Here is a 21,029-nt window from a genome sequence, read left to right on the forward strand (position 1 = left end):
ACGGGCTCGGGCCGAGCTCGGGCACGGCGTGTGCCTTTTGACTCGGGCCCGCGCCGGGCTCGGGTTTTTTGACGCGGGCCCGGGCCGGGCTCGGGCTTTCTGGTGGTGTGCATGTAACGTGCAGCGAGTTATTGTCGGGTGTCTCAACTCTGAAAAACATTATTTTTCGGTCTCGGGCCGGGTTCGGGCCGGTTTTGAGTCGGGCTCGGGCCTAAGGTAAAGGGGTGGCGGGCCGGGCTGGACGGGTAACATAGATTATTTCCGGGCCCGGGCCGGGCCAGGGTCTCGCCATAAAAGTTTTGATCGGGCTCGGGCGGGCCGCCCAACGTAAAAACGGGGGCGGGCCGGGCCCGGGCCGGGCCCGGGCTGAAAAAATCGGCCCGTGCAGTGCTCTAGCCCAAATTAATACAGCTCATCTCGTAGTTACATCGTAGTCTGTCTAAAGGAACGGGAATCTAATTGGCGCTTCGGTCTTTCTTCTCTTATTTTCCTTCTCCACGTCTTGTAATGCTTATGGACAATAACATGTGACGTATTCAAGCGACAGAAAACGTTTCAAAGGTAAACGCAGTAAACAAAAAGCAATCAAGGTACAGTCGGCTGACGCAGTACAAGGGTCTAGAACCGGCCTCGCTTCACGCTCACAGAGAGGCAAGACAGAAGAATAAAGACGCGCAGACGGCACATGCTCAGTGATCACTCCTCCAGTCTACATACCCGTTGTCGTTTTCTTTCGCGCACTACAATGGTGAACTGTGCTGAGTCCAGACTGACTTTAGCAACAATTGTGCGCCTGTCTGTCACCCTCGCCTTATTGTCCTCGTTTCTTGTGTGTGCGCTGCAGTTTCAAAATGAATTCTTTGGACTCCAGCCCGTAAAACTCTTGCCTCCTCCATGTCGCAAATATCTGAACTTTTGGATGAAGAATCCCCAAGTCTGGTTTCTCGAGGCGGAAGCACCATTCAACCTGCACCGTATAACCTGCACTATCCACGGAGGAGGTCCACAAGCTCATTGGCGTCCTCTCCCAAGCGTCCGGTGAAAACTCGCATGAGCGTATCATGTCTGGCTACGTGGAGACACCCTTACTTAACGCCTGAATTGAACAACCACAGATATACTTTCGATGTATGTTTCCTCAGGTGAACGTAACTGGCACAGTGCACAATATTTTGTAACGTTGGCTTACATCTCCTCACGTCTCTATAATGTCGAATACTTTCCCTTCAATTTCCTGTTTAAACGTGAAAAAAAAATACGTTTCTTTTCGACACGTTGTTCCCATCCTTCATCCAGTTATAGACTCATAACGCTCTCAAACTATTGCGATAGCCGCAAACGCACGTTAAATTGTGCACCTTCACAGTTTTGAGCAGCTTCACAAATCCGCATCGCAAACACGGCAAAAGTACAATGATGCGAAGCACCAGCACTAAGTTTACATAAAGTCGGGTGACGAAGCTCTTTGCGGACTCTATCACGGCGGGTGGGCCTTTTAGAAAAGCTGATTTCACGACACAAAGGTCCTTACCGCGTTGTTTGCAACTCCCCAAAGGTACACATGAAACTCTCGCCCAATCTTTCTCTTCATGCACTGCTCGCCTCACCCCATACTTTTCGGACGCATTTTAGCACGCTCCGGGTTGGCGCTTTTGCGGCGGAGGGATGTAATTGTACTGCCGGGAGAGTGACAACGACGACAGTCGCCAGTGCAACAAAAGAGACGACGCAATACTCAGCCTTGACTTCTCAGCTATACTAGCTGATCCCTTACAATATATTAATATTAATTACATTTTATATGACTTTCTACTTCTGAAAATGAGTATAATTTCTTTATATTCAAAATAGGACGCCCGAAATTGGCAAAGGCAAATGTTGTCAAGCACGGGAGTTCACAAGGCGAATCCACTTGGAACAATTTCTCATGATGACATCAATTCCGAGATATTATTTCCCCAACTTTGTGAAGAAATACATTGGCGGTGCAGCTACCTTTGTGCTTCAATGCATGAAATGGGGTTCTGAAATAACAAATATATCTTATGTGACGCGACAGTGCAATTTTATTTCAACTGTGATGGTGGATGTCTCTAAAATAGTTTCATCCAAAGCATTCTTTTCAATTACATGTGGCTTGCAGTCTCACACACTACATTTTGTAAATTGCAACATGTGCCTAAGGTAGCTAGTTACAAACTAATTGGAGAATTATTTGAATACATACGTGGGGTTGTCGTCCAAGTAATGTCCGCGACTATGATGGGACCAGCTCAAGCAAGGATATTGTGTTATTAGCCACATGCCGATTCGAAATACTGCCTGTAGTCTTCGCAAAAAAAAAACGGGTATATATACTATATATAATGGCTTACCTTCTTTCTGGGAGAAGAAAAATTCTCTATTTGGAGAGAATATGCACCATGGTTTGTGGGGCAGGTTAATGTGCAGGGTATTTTACGCCTTTCCGGCCGTGTAATTATATAAGTGCTTTAAAGCTTTACAAGCCTGTTGTACGAACAGCGTAAAAAGATTTCTCAGTATCCTGGAACATTTCTACGAGCCATGAAGCTTCCATTCTAAGGAAATAGGGCTGATCTTATGGGTCATAAGTAGACGAATTCTCAAGAACATCAATAGACTCATAAAGCCGGCGCTAACGCACATGCGAAAATTTTCCCTCGGTTATCAGTCATCATCTTGCTACTTTTCCTCTGATCTCATCCGCACCGGCTACGCGATTTGGTTAGCCATGGTCGTCATTGGTTTAAATTCGCTGGAATATTTCCTTAAACGGGCTAACTCTGTCATACAAGAAAATGTATTAACACAAGCTTCTATGTTTCAATGCCACACTTCTGTGTTAGTATGAAAGCTGTACCATTACTCAAAAGTCGCAGTGAAATGTACGCTGGCATGCGTTTTTATCCTAATAATTGAAAAGAACAGTTAACAACTAGGCTTTCGTTTTTTATTGCGATAGCAATTATATGGATACTTTAAACAGATTTCTGCCGTCGGCGTCGCCGTGAATTTCCGTATAAAGTCCAAGGGCGATAAAATCGTCGCCGCGAGCCGTATGCGCGAGTGAAAGCGCGCGGGGGACGCGCTCTATCACGGCGAGCGAACGCACGGCGGAAAGCAAACGCGACTTCCCTCGCGGGAAAGGCCGTTGGGGTATGCGAGGGAGGCAGGAGAGGCGACGCCTATGCTGCGGCACTAAATGCGTATCTTGCAACCGGGCGCAAGGGGAACTGGCCACTCTATCTCCAACGCGAAAGGAGGAAAGCGGGAAGGCAGCGCGGGAGGTAGGGGTGGCAGCTTCTACACTGCCAACAACTGCGCTTGTACTTTGCCCGGCTGCAGCGGTCGCCCGCACCGTCACTTAAAAGCGATCTGCACACGGCTCTGACCTTGGTATGCACTGTGCATTCGCCGCTCAGTTTCGGTTGAAGCGATAGACCGCACGAACCTTCGCTCGCTACAGCGGCTGCGCTAGCTGCCAGCGTTTTGACAGTGGCTGTCTGCGGTCATTGAGTGTGATATATTCATGTTTGCTTGTGAGCGCTGACACCACGCTTGTTATTTCAGTTAATAAGCGAATGTGTCCAAGTTTATGCAGCCGATAAAACTACTATCTCTACTCCGAATAGCTCTCTACTAAAATGCTATCGAAATTGATGCTTCGGGTGAGACATTTCTTTTTTTTCTGAATATTTACAATAGGTCGTGCTTTTTAATCTGCATAGTTCAGTGAAGCCATCAACGTTTTCGTCCCTCTGGCAATTATAGAAAAATTAACAGTCCCTGAAGCACCCTTACGTGATTTGTATGGGAAAGCATAATTACTTCTCTAAGTAATCACCTTAACTTAAAGCTCTACCTTCATCCACTTCGTCCTAATTTGTACCAACCTCAATCCATCGTAATAGACCCCTTTCATAAATACGCCACCTGGCGGTGGGCTTTTCGTCAGTTTCGATTCGCAAAGAATTCTGGGATAGAAGCCGCCATGATTAGGCCATGCGGTTGTGAGTCCGTGCGTGTGTCCGTGTAGTGTATCCGTGCGTGGTGCCAGTGGCCTGCAATATCGCTGTCTCGAGAATTTCTGCGAATGTATGCCAACGTGTCTTGCTTTGCGAAGACAGCGCAACTGATTTCGGCACCGTAATGAGCGGCGTCAATTAGCCTTCGACGGGATGGACGAACGATTTCGCGCGGCTGCCGCGGCTATTGAACTCCGAGTTGCGTCGTCCTCGGGGTCGAAGAATAAAGCTCGTCGGAGCTACAAGCTGCTGACGGAAAGTTACGTCGTAGCGTCCACTATAAGTGCCTGTTACGACCAAGAAATGTGAGTAGCTACGATCAGTTGTGTCCGTTTTCTAATATGGGCGTGAAGCTTGCCGTCGTTGTAGATGCTTTGCATTATGCAAGCGCTCACGAAGAGGTGGCAACCTTACACTTTTCTGTGCGCTTAATTGCCTGCGTAGACGTAGCTCCTACAAACAACACTTCTGTAAATATGAGACTGTAAATCCCAATAGATGGATCAATCTTCACGGCCTAATCGCTAAAGTTTAAGTCCAGCTCGCACGGAGTGTTTGTTTGTGGTAAGGTCAGTTTACTCTACGTTCACCGCATACAAATTTTCTGTGCGAGATGGCCTAGAAAGAAGGCTGTGCTTTTTGACACGCTAAGCATTCAACAGACAATGCGGGAGACGACAGGTACCCGCAGGCCTCAGTCCCGCCCAGCCGCACCCGGCAACGCCCAGGCAAGACCAGATTGCAGGGGAGACGCGGCGCGCGTCCCATATGGGCATTAAAGAGTCGCGCGTGTCCCGGCCCAGTCTAGTCCGGCCGTGCCACTGCTCGCGCGCCCTTCGTCTTCTTCGCCTTCTATCTCTATAGCCTCGATGTCGCAGATCTCGGCTACAGTTTTCACAACACATGCCAAGAAATGCGAGTGGCGACGATACACTCAGTCAGCTTTAAAGGCTCTTGAGAGTGCTTAAACATACAGGCGCAACCGCTACAAGCAGAGACGCCGTGAACCAGAGTTTCAAGTCCGGAAATTTGAAAAGGCAAACGAAAATTGCTGGTGACGCGATAAAGACGGAGCTGAATATCTCACCATGCGAGCATAAAAGGAAACTCGTAGCGTGTTCACCCTTGTACTGTAGCACTGTGCTAGCTCCTTACAGAGTTTAGCCAGAAATAAAGCCATAGAAAATGATTATTGGACAATTTAGTCTGAAGGCAATCTCCATGTAATACATCGATAAAAATGAAGCAAAGAGAAATGTATTGCCTAATATATTCCAGAGCTAGCACAACATTGTTTAAGGTGTTCCATGAATGCATCATACTAAAGTGCCTATGACCTGGAGGTTTCGTGAATGGTTGCATTGCGAACTTAATACACACACACGCAGAAAACAAGTAGACCGGACAAGCACTGGACTGGATGGACCTAGTGCTCATGCAGTGTATGTGTGTGTGTTGAGTTTGCACAACAGCCAAGAAAGCAAGCACCAGTAACCAACCAGCCTGCCTTATCGCTTTGATTGCTTATGACGGCAGTCCATGTTTTTCATACGGGCGACATGCTTCCGGAGCCAGAAGAAAACCCAGGCGCCATATCTTGTTGACGTCACAATGAGTAGAGATGGTAGAGTTCTTGGCTGCCACTCTGAATGTCCAGCAGGAAGAAAAGCCTGCAGCCACTTACAGGCTGTCCTGCAAGTAATTTTTTTTGCTGCAAGAAAAGAGCTTCGAGGAAGTTGCAGACCACTTGTCGTGTGCAGATTTGCCGCAAGTTTGGAGACGGCCTCGCACACAACCTGTGAAAGCAAACAGCCTCCAATGTGTGGACTGGAGAACAGTAGATGAGGGTAGCCGAGACATGCCCTTGCCATGTCGATTATACATCGAAAAACTCAAACAGCGCAGTGCAGACGAGAAGAGAAGTGATGCCCTGCTTTTTGCACGTGGCTTGGCTAAGGTTGGAGCGGACAGTGCATTGGTAGCAGTGCTATATACTGCAGACCGTGCACCAATGTGCATTGCTAAGTGTCGGACAGTTTTTCATGGGTCACCACTTGCATACTACCATCCTCTTGCTCCGCATGGATTTAGAGTTCTTCTGTGCAAGACACTGGAAAGAGGCTTTAACTTATGTGTGCCCCCGCGTCTGCCTGAAGAGATGGTACTATTCACTGACAGCATACCGTGGGCTATCCGAGGTGACATCGACGAAAATGAACAGCGCATCTTGAAGGTACATTGATTTCCTTATCTTTATGGGTAATAATGAACCACGTGTGATTATGAGCGACCTTACTGTAAAAGCACTCGTCTGCCGAAGGTCTAAAGCGTTGTCAGCACACTGTGTTTGGAGAACACTTGCTAAACGTTTGTGCAGCTACCTCTCTGACACAAACAAGTGAATGTATAGACTTCAGTCTAATTTCTGTACTTGAATGACCAACCTTTGCGTATGTCTCTATCTTGCCGTCAGGATAGATAGTATATGTTTATCACCTTAAAGTGCTTAAATTTTAACGTCTCAGAACTCTATATGAGTTGTAACAATAGTGCTTCAATACACATAGAACAGACAACGTTACGTATACGCGACATCCAATTTCGTTCGCATTTCCTTTTTGTCTTGTGTAATTTTCCCTATGTACCCGCACTAACCTCATCCAGTAAATTGCACAAAGTGCTTGATACAAGGTGATTTACAGACGACTTAAAAAACGAGAACTTGGAGTTGCACAAGTGCAAGCTTCCAACTTAATTTAATGGGGAAACGTAGACTTGTTTTATACATAGTTATATGTGAAGTAGTTTGAAAGAAAAGAAAGGTAACATCTTGAAATATACGTGTGGAATAAATAAAAAGCATAAATCAGACGCATGATAGAAAGAACAAAGAAAATATAAAGAGCAAATTAATATCACACGCACGTATAGCCTAACTGTGCATGACGCGGCCTCAGTATGAAAAACAAGCTGTTTCTGTGATAGCCCCGACAAGGCCACACTGACACTGTTACCACCAAGGAGATTAATTTTAGCCACCTCCATGATGGTTTTTATCCACCTCCATGGTTTTTGTGCCGAAATTTTTGTGCCAACCCTGAGAACTTGGTGTCGATCGACGAATCTTATCGCAAGGATTACGTGGATGCCCATTTTTTGCCGGTGGGTCCATTTTTCGTCTCTTTGGAAACTTTTTTCTGCGTGCCACGTAGAAAAGCTGCTAGCCCCTAACTCGCGCTGTAGGCCTTGGCCTCACGCGCACGACGGAGTGTAGGCATGGCCTCCAGCTTAGCTGTTGAAGGCATGGCCTCCAGCTTAGCTGTTGAAGGCATGGATATCACCTCGGAAGAAGATATCGGATGGGCGTCAGCCATCACTCGCCGAAGGAGACGTGCATTAGCCCCTGGCGGAAAATCCGTGGCTATTAAGGATACCAACTATGGCGGCAAAGGTAGTCGCCGCGCGGCCACCTCGTAGAACGTGCTTAAGCTCGTCGCTACCGCCTCTAGGATCCCGATGCTACCGAGGGATCACATCAAGATCCGCCCATGCGGTGGCCTCGACGTTAAAACGTTCAGCATGGTACATCTCCCCAGAGCGCTGGCCATGGCGGCAGCCTTAGCACCGGAAGACACGGTGGAGGACACGTACTGTCCGAACGGCTGTCAAAACATTTTGGTGGTGTCGACTCCGCGGGAAGAAAATGCAAGAGCTTACGCCAAGGTACGCAAGATCCATACGAAGGATGGACCCTTTGAAGTGGTGGCCTACACCGCAGCATGAGAAGATACATGCAAGCGTGTTGTTCGCGGTATCGACCTGGACATTAGCGACGCAGAACCGAAAATCCTTTTCGGCAATCATCGAAATCGGGAACTCGTCGACGTACGTCGGATCAAGCAAACTACAACGGTGGTGGTACTTTTTGAGGGACAAAGATTGCGAAACCACGTTATTTGTGGTAATGTACTCATGCCCTGCAATCTCTACCGACGACAGATGTGTGCTACGGCTGTGGTGACATCGGACATAGATCTGACGTGTGTCCCAATCCGGAAAGTGTTAGAAAATGTAGGGGTTGTGAAATAACTTCCCCACCTGAAGATCATCAATGTGATCCCAAGTGTGCCATTTGCAGTGGCACACACCCAACTGGGGACCGACAGTGCAGTCAAAGGTTCCAGATGCCTTATATCGTGAGACGAATGCGTCGAAGGCGTCAACGACAGCAAGAGCGCTATACACAGGTGGCAGACGACATTGACGACAGCGGCGATTCCCAGCGCAAAGGGGTGATGCAAGAAAATGGCGCCAACTTGCGCTCTCGCACGAGAGGGCGCTTCAGCTCACGAGGGCGCTCCCGCTCCAGGGGGCATTTTCGATCCAGAGGACAACCCAGGTCTGGAGAATCTTCTGGTGTCGAATCGCAACCACGAGGGCCTGAGACAAGATCGAGGTCCCGTTCACAGTCAACCCCAACAGCAACCTGGGCCGACCGAGTCAAGCATGGAGGCCCTGGGAAACCAGGACAACCGACAAGGACAAGGTGTAGAAGTACTAACGGTAGGGCACAGCCGGAACGTGAGTCAAATCCACAAATATTGGCATTAGCATCCGAAAATAGTAAATAGAGGCAAGAACTGTCTGAGCTCAGGGAAGCTTTCAAATCCTTTAAAGAAGGGTCCGAAACACCCCGTAGCCAGATGGAGACGACGGCTCCAAAACCCTTGGCCGGCAAACCCAAACGTAAAGCCCCCACCCTCATCCCCATTAGCGAAACGGAGGAGGAAGATTTAGAAACCACTGAGGCAGAGGAGATGGAAGAGGGTGAGGCACCCCCCAAACCCAAAAAAGTCAGAATAGCCGCAAGGTTAGCAACAATAGACAGGACTCTGGCGAAAATCATGGAGCTAATTACTAATCTAGATGCTAGAGTGGGTCAACTAGAAAGGCCCAAAGTTAAGGCAAAGGCAAACCCAGCGGCTGCATCGCCAGTCCACGGTAGCCCGAGCGCGCACTCTAAGGGTTCGGGTAGTGAAGCAATGGTATCATAATGGCTACAAACGACAGCAATAACATTAAAATCTGGCAGTGGAGTTCTGCGAGTTTCCGAAGACGCAAGGCTCCCCTGCAGCAGCTCATTAGATCGGCCAAAGTTAAGCCGCACGTTATTCTCTTACAAGAAACACTAGGTAAGGAGGATATCTCTCTACCGGGTTACAACTCCGAAACCTTGATCATTCCAGGGTGGCGGAGAATAGCGACTTTGGTTAGAAAGGGTACTTCCTATGAAACTCACAAGGTTGGTCTAGAAGCACAGATGATTGAACTCATCCTGAAGAACAAAAAAGCAGCGAACGTGTTTATAGCTAACGTTTATGGCTCTCCGGCAGATAGGAAAAGGGATCTTAAGACCCTCTTGGTAGCATTTCCAATAAGGCTGATACAGCCCCACTCGTAGTGGCTGGGGACTTCAACGCTCCCAACAAAGAATGGGGCTATGGTCATGAGAGCGTCAAGGGCACTAATTTAGCAACATCGGCCAGTGAGTTAAAATGTGCTCTTATTATAGATGCTAACTTCCCCACGAGAACTGGTACCTCCACTACCAGAGATACAACCCCGGATCTAACATTCCTTCGGGGAATTGAAGGATGGTGGGACAATCTGCAGGAGAATTTAGGAAGTGATCATTATATAATTGGGGTCATCTCACAGACGCAACCGCTACCACTAAGGAAATATGAGTACGTGGGCTGGGATCTCTTTCATAAGTTGCGTAAGGAAACCAGTATAGATGGCGAATCTTATGAAGAGCTTTTAGATCAACTAAAGGTAACGGTTAAAAAGCTACTAAAGCAGTCTCAACAGAAATCTAAGTCCCGAAAATGGACTCCACGCAAGCTCATATGCTGGAGGCAAAGAATTCCCTTCTAATCAGATGGAAGAATCACAGACTTAATAGAAGACTTAGAGCCAAGATCGCCCAAGTCAATCGTGATATTGAAACCTACGCATCTCAGCTCTCACGTCAACAATGGGACGAATCTTGTTCGGAAAGAGACGGCAGATTGCGCTGAGGAGGCAAATGGAATCTATTGAAGAGCCTCCTTAATGACAAGCTCTCCAGAGGTACTACAAACCTCGCCGTAAACAGACTCGTCAATAAGCAGGTAACTATAGGGCGGACAGCAAGAGAGGTCGCAAACGACCTCGCACACATGTACCTGCCACTTAAAAATGAATTTGAGAACGAAGAAGAAATAAGCGCACCTTACTCCGGAATATCGCAACTGGACTTATACAGTGAGTTCACTGCAGCTGAGATAAGGGACGTACTCTTTAATTTAAATGGCAGATCTGTCCCGGGTCCGGATGGCATCACAAATAAGCTTTTGCGAAAGCTTGACGATGATGCCATAGACATAATCACGGTCAAAATTAACAGTCACTAGAGATCCGGCACGGTCCCACCGGCATGGAAGGAGGCCACGGTGACGTTTATACCAAAACCTGGCAAACCACTAACAAAGGAGAACCTGAGGCCCATATCACTTACTTCATGTATTGGCAAGGTAGCCGAACATGCTATTCATAACTGGATGGTAGAACACATAGAAAAGCAGGAGCTTTTCAGGGACAATCTGATAGGTTTTCGGAAGGCATTATCCTCACAGGACGCCATGCTCATGATCAAACGTGCCATTATTGACGACCATATCAGGGACGTAAAGGACCTCCTGGGTATGGATCTTATCAAAACATTTGATACGGTGGCGCATAAACACATCCTGCATGAAATCTCAACCTTGAACCTGGGAAGCAATTTTTACAATTATGTGAGGTCCTTTCCAGCTAATTGGACAGCTCAAGTCAACCTTGGGACAGTCACAGGCGGTCCATACAATTTAGGCAACAGCGGCACACCACAAGGTTCGGTATTGTCCCCACTCCTCTTTAACATTGCCATGCACAGGCTCTCGGAGGAATTGGCCAAAATCCCGAGCTTGGGGCACGTCATATACGCGGACGATATCACAGTGTGGGTCCCCAGGGGGTCACTCGCTGCACTAGAGCAGACACTACAGGCAGCCGTAGACACCACAGAATCCTTCCTTAAGGGCACCGGACTCAGGACCTAGTAAATCTGAGCTGCTGCTCTTTAGACAGGGGAGACAGGGTGTTAGGAACCTTGCCCCTTTAGAAACTCTGCCAATTAAAATCACAGATAACACAGGACGGGTCATACCAAGAGTAGACACAATTAAAATTCTGGGACTTCTCATTGACGCAAGGAGCTGTAATGCTACGGCTCTAAACCGTCTCACAGGGCAGGCCAACAGTACTTTAAGGCTCCTGGGCAGGGTCTCAAATCGAAATGCAGATCTCAAGGAGGACAATCTCATCAGAGCATATCAGGCATTCTTCATAAGTCATGTCACGTACATTGCATCATACCTGAACTGGGGGAAAGGCGAGAAGGCTAAGCTGAACGCACTTGTACGCTCCGGACTGAAAACGGCTCTGGGGCTCCCGCACGAAACGAGTACCGAACTCCTCAACAAGTTAGGACTTCACAACACTATAGATGAGCTCATTGAGGCGCATTCGATGTCACAAATTGCAAAACTATCCAACACTAAGTCAGGGCGCAAAATTCTAGATGAAGTCAGAATTCTGCCTCGAGGAGGAGACGTCTCTAAATTCAAACTACCCAAGGAGGTGGAGACACAATTACTTGTCGACCCCATATCTAGAAATATTCATCCTGTCCACAAGGGCAGAAGGACGCCAGGGCCAAATGCATTCTGGGTAAATTGCACCAAGAACAAAGCTCAGCTCTTTTTGTCGATGCAACTAGTTATGGATCGGGCAACCGATACGCTATTGCCGTGGTCGATGAGAATGGTAAATTAATAAGCGCGGCGTCACTAAGAACGAGCTCAATTCATGCCGCCGAAGAAGCAAGCATAGCACTTGCAATTACAATGAGGAGAAGCTCCACGATATTCTCCGATTCCCGTACAGCTATTAGGAAACTACTCCGCCGGCTTCATCTCAATGGAAGCACAAAAGTTACGTATACACAGTATTAATACTCATAATTACCAGCAACCGGATAGCTCACACTTAGTCTGGTTTCCGGCTCATCAGGGCCACTCGGTCAGCCCCAATGGCTGCAATGCTAACGAGCAAGCTCACTCTGCTGTGCGAGATCTCACATGCCACGCATCAGATAGGGAACTGCTCCAGGATGACTGTGGCTCCTACAACGACCCACTTAGCACTTTTCACAAAATCACCTCACACTATAGGGACGGCAGGAGGTTTTTTCCTCCCCCCCCCCCCATCAGAAGCTGAACAGAGCTCAGGCAGTCACATTAAGAATGCTTCAAACTAAATCTTATCCTACACCTTTTGTGCTTAACAAAATTGACCAGGAGTTTCCCGCGGAATGTAAAAGTTGTGGACACACCCCGTGTCTATTTCATCATATGTTCTGGCTGTGCCCCAACCAAAGGGCTTCGGACCTCAACAGTGAGGAGGACTGGAGTCGACGCATATCCAGCGAAGTCCTCCAAGATCAACTCCTGGCCGTCCGGAGAGCTCACGACATCGGGAAAGCCTTTGGCCTACCGGTGCCTACGTGGGCGGAGCCACCGACTTAGCCTGGGGGATTTTGCCCTCGGGCCCTAGTTTCTCTGGACCAAAATAAAGTTCTTGCCATGCCATGCCACCTCCACGATCTCACATGTCTGATTTTTATGCCTGGCGACAACCGTGCACTTACTGGACATTCGCTGGCAACCATTATGCTGGCATTGCAAACATCTTTCCGCATGTAAGCGGAATCGCGTGCACATCTTTCTCTGTGCAATCCATGTCCTGGTTCCAGCGGTTCTTTGCACATAGCTGGGCCCTCATACCTTGCACAGCTTGTGGGGTGCCGGAAGAACTACTTTCACCCCGACATGACCTCGCATCTTTTTTACACAATGGGAGATGTAATGAAAGTATGGTATTACAGCACTCGTTCTACTTCCCCTGTTATCACATCAACACGGCTCTTTGCTGCGCCCGCATCTCTTGATGGTTTGCAGTAAAGAACCTGCAATAGATACAATAACAGAGCCTGGATATCCTGCTTGCTGAAGCCAATCAACGTTAGTCTGAAAGCTATCTTGCACCACGTGTAACAAGTTGTATGAAAAATTTTTTTGAAGGAAATTGTGCTCACATCTGTTCAAGCACAGTTGTTGGAGAGGAACTCCCGAAGGCAGCGGAAAAGCTTGACTTGGTGCAAAAAAGGAAGTACCGGCTCACAGCATCTAACTTTGGCACCGTACTATTGTGGAGATAGTGGACAGATAAAGGTCTTGGCCACTTAACTTCATCAAATGACCTATCTAGGGTTCCTGCTATCAGGTGAATCATGCATATATACTGCTGTGATTTTGCATATTCAACATTTTTGCCTTGAGCAATACCAGAGGTGATTTCTCTAGATAAACAATATCTCATCCTGGACATATTGCTTACCACTTTGACCAACTTCTAGCATTGAGACAAATTTTTGTCATACATTATTTTCAGTGATAATAAATAAATTGTACATGAAGTTCAGGATTTATAGATGTCTGGTCTGTAAAGCTTGGCCGAGATACTAAGCGACTGATGCGCCTATCAAAAATTATATCTTATGCCTCATTCATACACTTGCTTTTTATTAGTAGTAGTATTAGAAACTAATTAAAGCAGAGCTTCCTTTCCCTACGTCCTCGTGACTTGGCCTGTCATGGTCATCTGCCTCATTCAGTAGAAGCTGTGGCTTCATAAAATTTTCAGAATACAATAGTCTCAAATGTAATTCTCACAGCGAAGCAACCTGATGCTATACCATTTTTGCCATGAATGTAGGCTTATAAGGAATATAAATACCAAATAGCACCTTTATCAGCTTTGACGCATGCTTTGAATGACATAGCAACAATGTACTTATAAATTTGAGAGCTCGTGCTCTTTTAACTGACAATGAAAATAATCTTTTGCCTGATAAGCAAGCCCTTGCAGATGTGCCATCCATCATTCATAGTCAGATTTTTGAAACGCTAATTGGGAAGTCCTGTCTGCTTGCATGAACCATGAGTCCAGCAGGGCGTCTGGTGGCTAGTTGCGATAAAACTGCACATAGTGCAAGTGACATCAGTGGAGTCGTGCCTAATAATCAGAACTGGTTTTGGCACGTAAAACCCCAGAAAGACGAAGAAGACATCAGAGGACAGTTACAACTTGGGGTGTGTCCACACAAGGTGGTGCGGTGCATAAAATTTAAGGTGCTGTGTTGCATTGCATCGTCCAGCTTGTCATGTCTTGTGCTGCAACACAATTTTAATGTGAGACAGGGTCCACCCCCGTTTGTAACGGTGACAATTTGGGCACAAATTTGTCAGAAAAATCCGCTAGATCTCTCATTTCATGATGCGTCATTTTCTCTTGCCGGCTCGTAAAAGCTTCTCTAGCACTGATTGCGATTGTGCGAGATCTGCATGGTGTTTTTAATACTGAACAAATTATCCAGTAGTGACTTCATAAATGTTTTGTTCTATGTAGAAAGGAATCGGCTCTTTATGTGCTGATTGCCTATCATATGTAGGTATGGCATAGCCAACGAGGCAAAGGCATTAAAGCGGGGCATTGCATTAAAAACTGCACCCAGCCCTTATGTAATACCCCTAGCAAAGGGTCTTTAAGGAATTAAAACTGAACTGAACTAAAGCGGCACGAAGAAGCTTTGAGAAACACGGGCCGGGATGTCCAACTTTAGTGCGCCGAACTTCTTGTGAACACTGAGTATCCATGGCTTGGCGCGTCACCAGATATCATTGTCTACGATCCATCTGAAGATTCATCATGGGGATGCGTCGAAGTGAAGTGCCCGTATAGCGTAAAGGATGCTGACTCTGAGAAACTTTTGACAGCCGGAGGCACTTGTGTAGATTTCAACAATCTGCAGCACCCTTATTTAAAAGTAGAGCATCCATACTTTGCCCAAGTGATAGGTCAAATGGGCGTAACAGAGTTAACATGGGTACATTTTGTCATTTATTCGGATAACTTCGTGTGCGTACAAAGAATCAAGTTTGAGGACAATTTTTGGAACAAATGAGAGTCAAGCTAGATGATATTTACTTTATGACCCTTCTGCCATACTATGGCGAGAAAATGTAGTCTCTTTGCCCAGTAGTACATATAGTAAATTTTGAAAGTGAATAAAATATTAGCAGAAGCGAATCGCCGTGAATACTTTTAATATATCGAATAATCAACAGGCTAGCATGTACATCTGAATATGCACTAAGATAGCTGGCTAACATTGTATAGGTGTAGCAGATAAGCAAAAATGGGGTATCCACAGCGCTTATGTCTGCGTAATGCACTGCCTGCAGAAAGGGTTCAAGAATATTGTGAGCCAGCTATGCACTTTTCTTGAACATTTTAAAATGAATGGTAGGGTGTGGCACCACATAAACGGATTCAGACGGTGCTTGGGAATAAAACTGATCTAACAACTCTAACACGTTTGACTAGTTTTTGATAAACAACTAAAATAACCGTGAACTGACATGCCTCTCATGAAACCTATAATATTGTTTGATCCTTTCACAAGATGCAATGATTCAAGGTATTGCCGAGCCCACCACACTTATAAAATCAGCTTATACTCCGCAATACTAACACCATAACAGAATGTTAAAGTGCATGTGATAGAAAAGGAAAAAAAAGTTTATTTTCAGTGACATCGAACGCACTCAACAACATGCATTTGTATGGAAGAACTGATTTTTGTTTGATGCATCTACTATAAGATGAATAATTCTGGTGTCTTATATTAAAGAAATTTCACATTTCCTCCCTGTTGGCTCATTCATAGTCTCTCACTATTGTGGTCTGTAGGTTGTTGAACAGAGCACACACTGACCAGATCTGGTTCTATATAGGGCCGTGAGAGAGTGGAATTATTTTGTCGAATATAGGTAAGTGTTGATGCGCTGTATTCTCCTCTCGACGTGAATGTTCAGAAATGCAATATCTGCTGTTTCTTGTACTTCTGCAACACCGAATTGCTCTTTTGTCAGAAATGGTGGCATGTTCAGCCCAACAAAGTTTTTCAGCAAGTCCTTGGTTTTGAAGCCTTTGTCTGCCATCACATTGTCTCCTGCATGAAAGTTTCTCTTTAAAAAGCCACTTTTAATTACAAGTTCTCTGTCTGAGATAGATCCCATGTAGAGGTCAGAGACAAAGCTAACCAGTCCATTAGGTGAAATTCCTTTGTGTCCCTTGAAAGTGTTGGTTGATTTGTATGACGAGTAGGTTCCTGATCGCATAACTAAAGAACTTGATGCTTCACATCGGATTTCAGTTTCGTCAATAGTTACATGTGTTGTGAGATATTTTCGCTTGAATTCTTCAGGCATAGTTGAATCGGCAATGTCCTGTGCTGGCCACTATGGCATGTCTGTCAACATTTCGTACAGCTGATTAATCCAGGTTGTAAATATTCTGGACACTGTGCTTAGAGAAATGACAAAAATATGTGTAAAGTGCATGTGGAAGAGGCCTACCCACAGCTTGACAACAGTCAAGAACAGTTGGTTTTCTTGGGAGAGCTTGTATCGGCGGCCCCGCACTTTTGTGGGAATGCATGTGCTGGTACTCTCATTCTTGGCGCTACAAGCCGTAGCAATTCTTTGAAGTGCCCATAATTTGGCATCCCGGTATAAAACTGAATTCTGCTGTGATCAGCTTGAAATCTTTCAATACAAAATTTTCATTTCTGTTCGTTTGCACGTGACAACTTTCCCCACGGCTGTTCAACTGTAGCCACGCACTCGATCATTTATTTGGTCCTCGCTCATACGTGCGAGAGAGAAAAATGTCTTCCTTTGCTCGTGCAAGGTCCATCTTTGTTTTGGCTAGCATGTTGGTGCAATTTTTCAGCTCTTGGCACTGCTTTGCAACTTCATCGCTCTTCTGCTGGACTTCACTCTTTATTTTCATTAGCACAGCGCTGCAGTTCTCGTGTTCTTCGGATTGCTTCCTCAGTCGAAGAAGCTCTGCTGTTGCTTCTTTTAGTTGCCGTTGAACTCGAGCAAGTTGTTGTCGACAGGAGCAATAGATCTTTCCTTGCAACATTCAAGTGTTTTAAGGTGCTGCATTTTCTATTGTTGAGCTGCGACACTGGTGGTATGCATTTTCTGCGTCAGCACCTGAAGGTGCAAGATCCGTATAAACGAGCTCACTAATGTCTCGAAGGTTTCTTTCTTGCAAATGTATTGTAGGACGGGGCCGGGAAACAACCTTTGAGAAAGGGAAAACTGAAGGGAGAGCACTGTCCTTCAAATACCGTCACCCACTTGCCACATTTTGTACAAAATCATCAGGCATCAAATGCGTGGAGCACACTTTTGTCGTTTGTCCTAGGGTGAAATTTATTCCGGGGTCCCGCCTAATGACATGGATCCACTTGCGACGCAGCGTATTGTCTGTAGGGAACTTGTGGAATGTGACCTGGAGCAGCAATGTTTTAACCAGTGGTAAATAAACTGCAAAAAACACATGTAACATCATTGCCGCGTTTTTTATGCGTCATACCTGACATGCGTGAGGAGTTATTCTGTAAAATGTGAAATCACGGTTTTTGTTCATTTAACGAACGTTGCTTATGCTCACATTTGTATGTGAGATACGAACTAACGGCCCGTGCTGCGTTAAGCCTACTTCAGATATCGTTTACACATCTCACAAGTAACGTTTCCGGGTAGTGCTGACAAAATGCGGCTGCTTTCTGTAGCCAGGCAAGCTGAAGAGGCGTCGTAAGCAAGGCATTATGGTAATTAACTTTCTCTGTACGCTTTGCGACAAAGCTTGCTGCTAAGCTTTCACGCGATGAAGCGCTGCCCTCTTCAGCGCACGCGATTCTTACGAAGCGTTAGCATCCCAACAAAAAGTAAATAAAGTAAACGGGGGCAAGAAAGACAAGCACACTGTAGCGCATCAAAAATCCACAACACACCTACAAGACCTAGCGCTTCCGCGACTATAATGGCACTGAGACGTGGGTTGCGCGCACGGGTGTTTATTTATATAGGTAATTTTCAAATGTCTGTGGCATACCTTTCCGTTATCGTCGCGGTAGCCTCGTTGCTGGCACAGACGGACAGAACACGTTTCAACCACCCTTCGCAACACGTTTTTGGTTTAAGTCACAATGCGAGAGCTGGCTACCGTGCTGGAGAAATGTCGCGCACTGGCAGTCGCAGGCTGCGTCGTCTGCTACAGTTGCCTAAACATGGCGGCTGCTAGTAGTTCGCGTGCGCGGCGCTAGAGGCGCCCTTTTACGAAAGGCGTCTATTCACCTTAATCCACTTTTATCCTCGTTAATCCAGTTTAATTCACTTTATTACACCTTGATACACTTCACTGCACCTTGATATTTACTAATCCAATTTAACCCACCTTAATCAACCGTTATCCACATTAATCCAGCCTATTACAATTTTGGGAGTGGGCCAGGTCGGTTTTTCGCTTGTGGGCCACGGCGTCCAGCGTGGCTGTTCACCTTTAGGATTTCGCAGTCCAAGCCGCAGCAGGTCCAGCGCCGCGAACGTGAGGTTATCAATTGACCACATGGGATTTCTTGCCATGGATGATAACGCCGGATGCTCGCCGGATTTCTCGCTTCATGGACCATATAGTGCTTTCGCCTTGAAATAAAAAATCTGAGGACACCTAAGCACTTATGGTTTTTGAATGCGAAAGCATTAATGTCTAATTGAACGCCGCTGAGCGCTCCTTTCAGTTATGAACTCCCCGCGGGCAAGCAAGCGCGTAGAGACGCTTGGCGCGTTTTGATTTGGCCTTCCCGAGACGCCGTTAGAACACAGGCAAGAGCTTGCGCGGAGAAGGAATGCGCAAATAACGCAGGCTTCCGAGATTCCGAGAGTGAGAGCGACGTTGATTTGTAATCATGGCGATGGCATCTCCCCTCACGCTACACTTAGCGCGCTGTACTTGCCGACACCCTTTCTGTGGCCATGAAAGGAAAGCTAAGGGGGGGTTGCACATGTGTTACCGGGCCAAGTCGTCTGGCAGCATTTGACAGAGCTTTTGGTTGCTAGGAGCATGCAAAAACGCTTATGTGCTTGCGTTGTAGTGCATGTTAAATAATCCCAGGTGGTCAAAATTAATCCGGAGCCCTCCACTACGGCGTGCCTCATAATCAGAACTGGTTTTGGTAGGTAAAAGCCTAGAAAGAAGAATCGACGCATCTTCCACGTGCGACAGTTTCGCGTTTGCCAGACGCGTAAGGGAAAAGCCGCAAAGTCAGTCTACCATTAGACTCACAGGTGTGTTCACTCTTATTTCGCTGTTTCTAATAAGGTGTTTATATGACATAGAACACATAACATTTAAATTGTCAATTATTTAGGGTCGTTCTGCAATTAAGTTGCAGGATTTTGTTGTATGCATAGACGTGTATTGTTCTGCTCGATAAATTTTTTGCCCGAAAATGCCACTCGTGAGAGTGAATATTATGTTATAATATTCTGAAAGTGGGGGGCAGCGTCACGAAGCGGCATAGTTTCGAGTCATCGACACGCCGATTAACGGATGACAAAAGCATCGTGGTCTTACGGTGCGGCGTATAGTTTCGAGATAGCGACACGCCGATTAACGGGCGTCAAAAGCGTCGTGGTCTCACGGTGCGGCATATAGTTTCGAGATAGAGACACGCGATTACCGGCGCCAAGAACGTCTTGGTCTCACGGTACGGCCTAGTTTCGAGACAGCGACATGCCGATTAACAGGTGTCGTATGGCCAGCGGCCGCTGTTGCTTCTGTAACACTCAACAAGCAAACAAAATATACATAACAAGAAAATAAAAAAGCTGCCCCACATCTGTAAGACCACTTAACAGTTTTAACAGTTCTTAGGCTCTAAAGCTTAAATGGAGAGAAGCAATACTATCCATTTAACTTGGGCGGGGAGGGGTTCTAATTCTTTTCCAAGTTCTTTATTTCAGTGGAAAAACAGAAACACATCATACCACAGTACCTCAAGAAGGATTCAAGAAATCACTTAACAAGATGAAGATTCACAGACGGGAAACACATGGAGCAAACAGAAAGACATACTACAACAGCACCTCAAGAAGGATTCAAGAAATCATCAAGGCAAGATGAAGACTCACGGACAAGAAACACATGAGGAATGCGGGAAATCAGAGTAAACAAGAATTCTCTTAGTCAGCAAGAAACGACTGTAAAACAAATGTAAAACAAAGTTATAATAAATCCCGCTGACCAAGCCCTTGGGGGTGGTTTTGCTGATGGTGATGGTAATTTTTTTTTCCTTTTTTCTCTAAATTATATTTGGCTAGTCCTTATTCATTTATTTTCTAACTGGCATTTGCCTGCTATATTTATATGGTGCGGGCCGAGGCTTTTATTCTTGTTTAATTTACTCGCCTCACAATAAACAACGTTACTTCTGTGCTGATCAACGACATATAGTTTGGAAGGCTACGCGCAAGTTGCGCCAGTTGATAGCAATGCTTCACCGCGAGTCCGTGACAAGTCCTCTTTTGTTTGACAGCAGTGCTCTTCATTCAAGGCACGTTTGGTAAGTTGCATTCATTATGATTAATTTCTCTGAGGATACTTTGGAAGAATTTTATATTTCAGGAACGTTCTGTTAGATAGAGGGCAGTGTTGGTCTCTTCTGATCGTGGTAGAGGCAGATAAATTTTCGAGTTAATTTGATGTTTTTTTCAGGAAAACGTGACCACTGAACGCTCGAGAAAGGATAGCGTCAGTGGTTTTTGTCGCAGAGATATGTGGATAGCTCGCGTGAGTTTCCATTAAAATAAGGTTTTATTTTTGCATTTCGCGAGTTCTGAAAATTACGCTGTATCAGGTTAG

This window comes from Dermacentor silvarum, chromosome 5 (genome assembly GCF_013339745.2).
Source record: "Dermacentor silvarum isolate Dsil-2018 chromosome 5, BIME_Dsil_1.4, whole genome shotgun sequence".
Lineage (NCBI taxonomy): Eukaryota > Metazoa > Arthropoda > Arachnida > Ixodida > Ixodidae > Dermacentor > Dermacentor silvarum.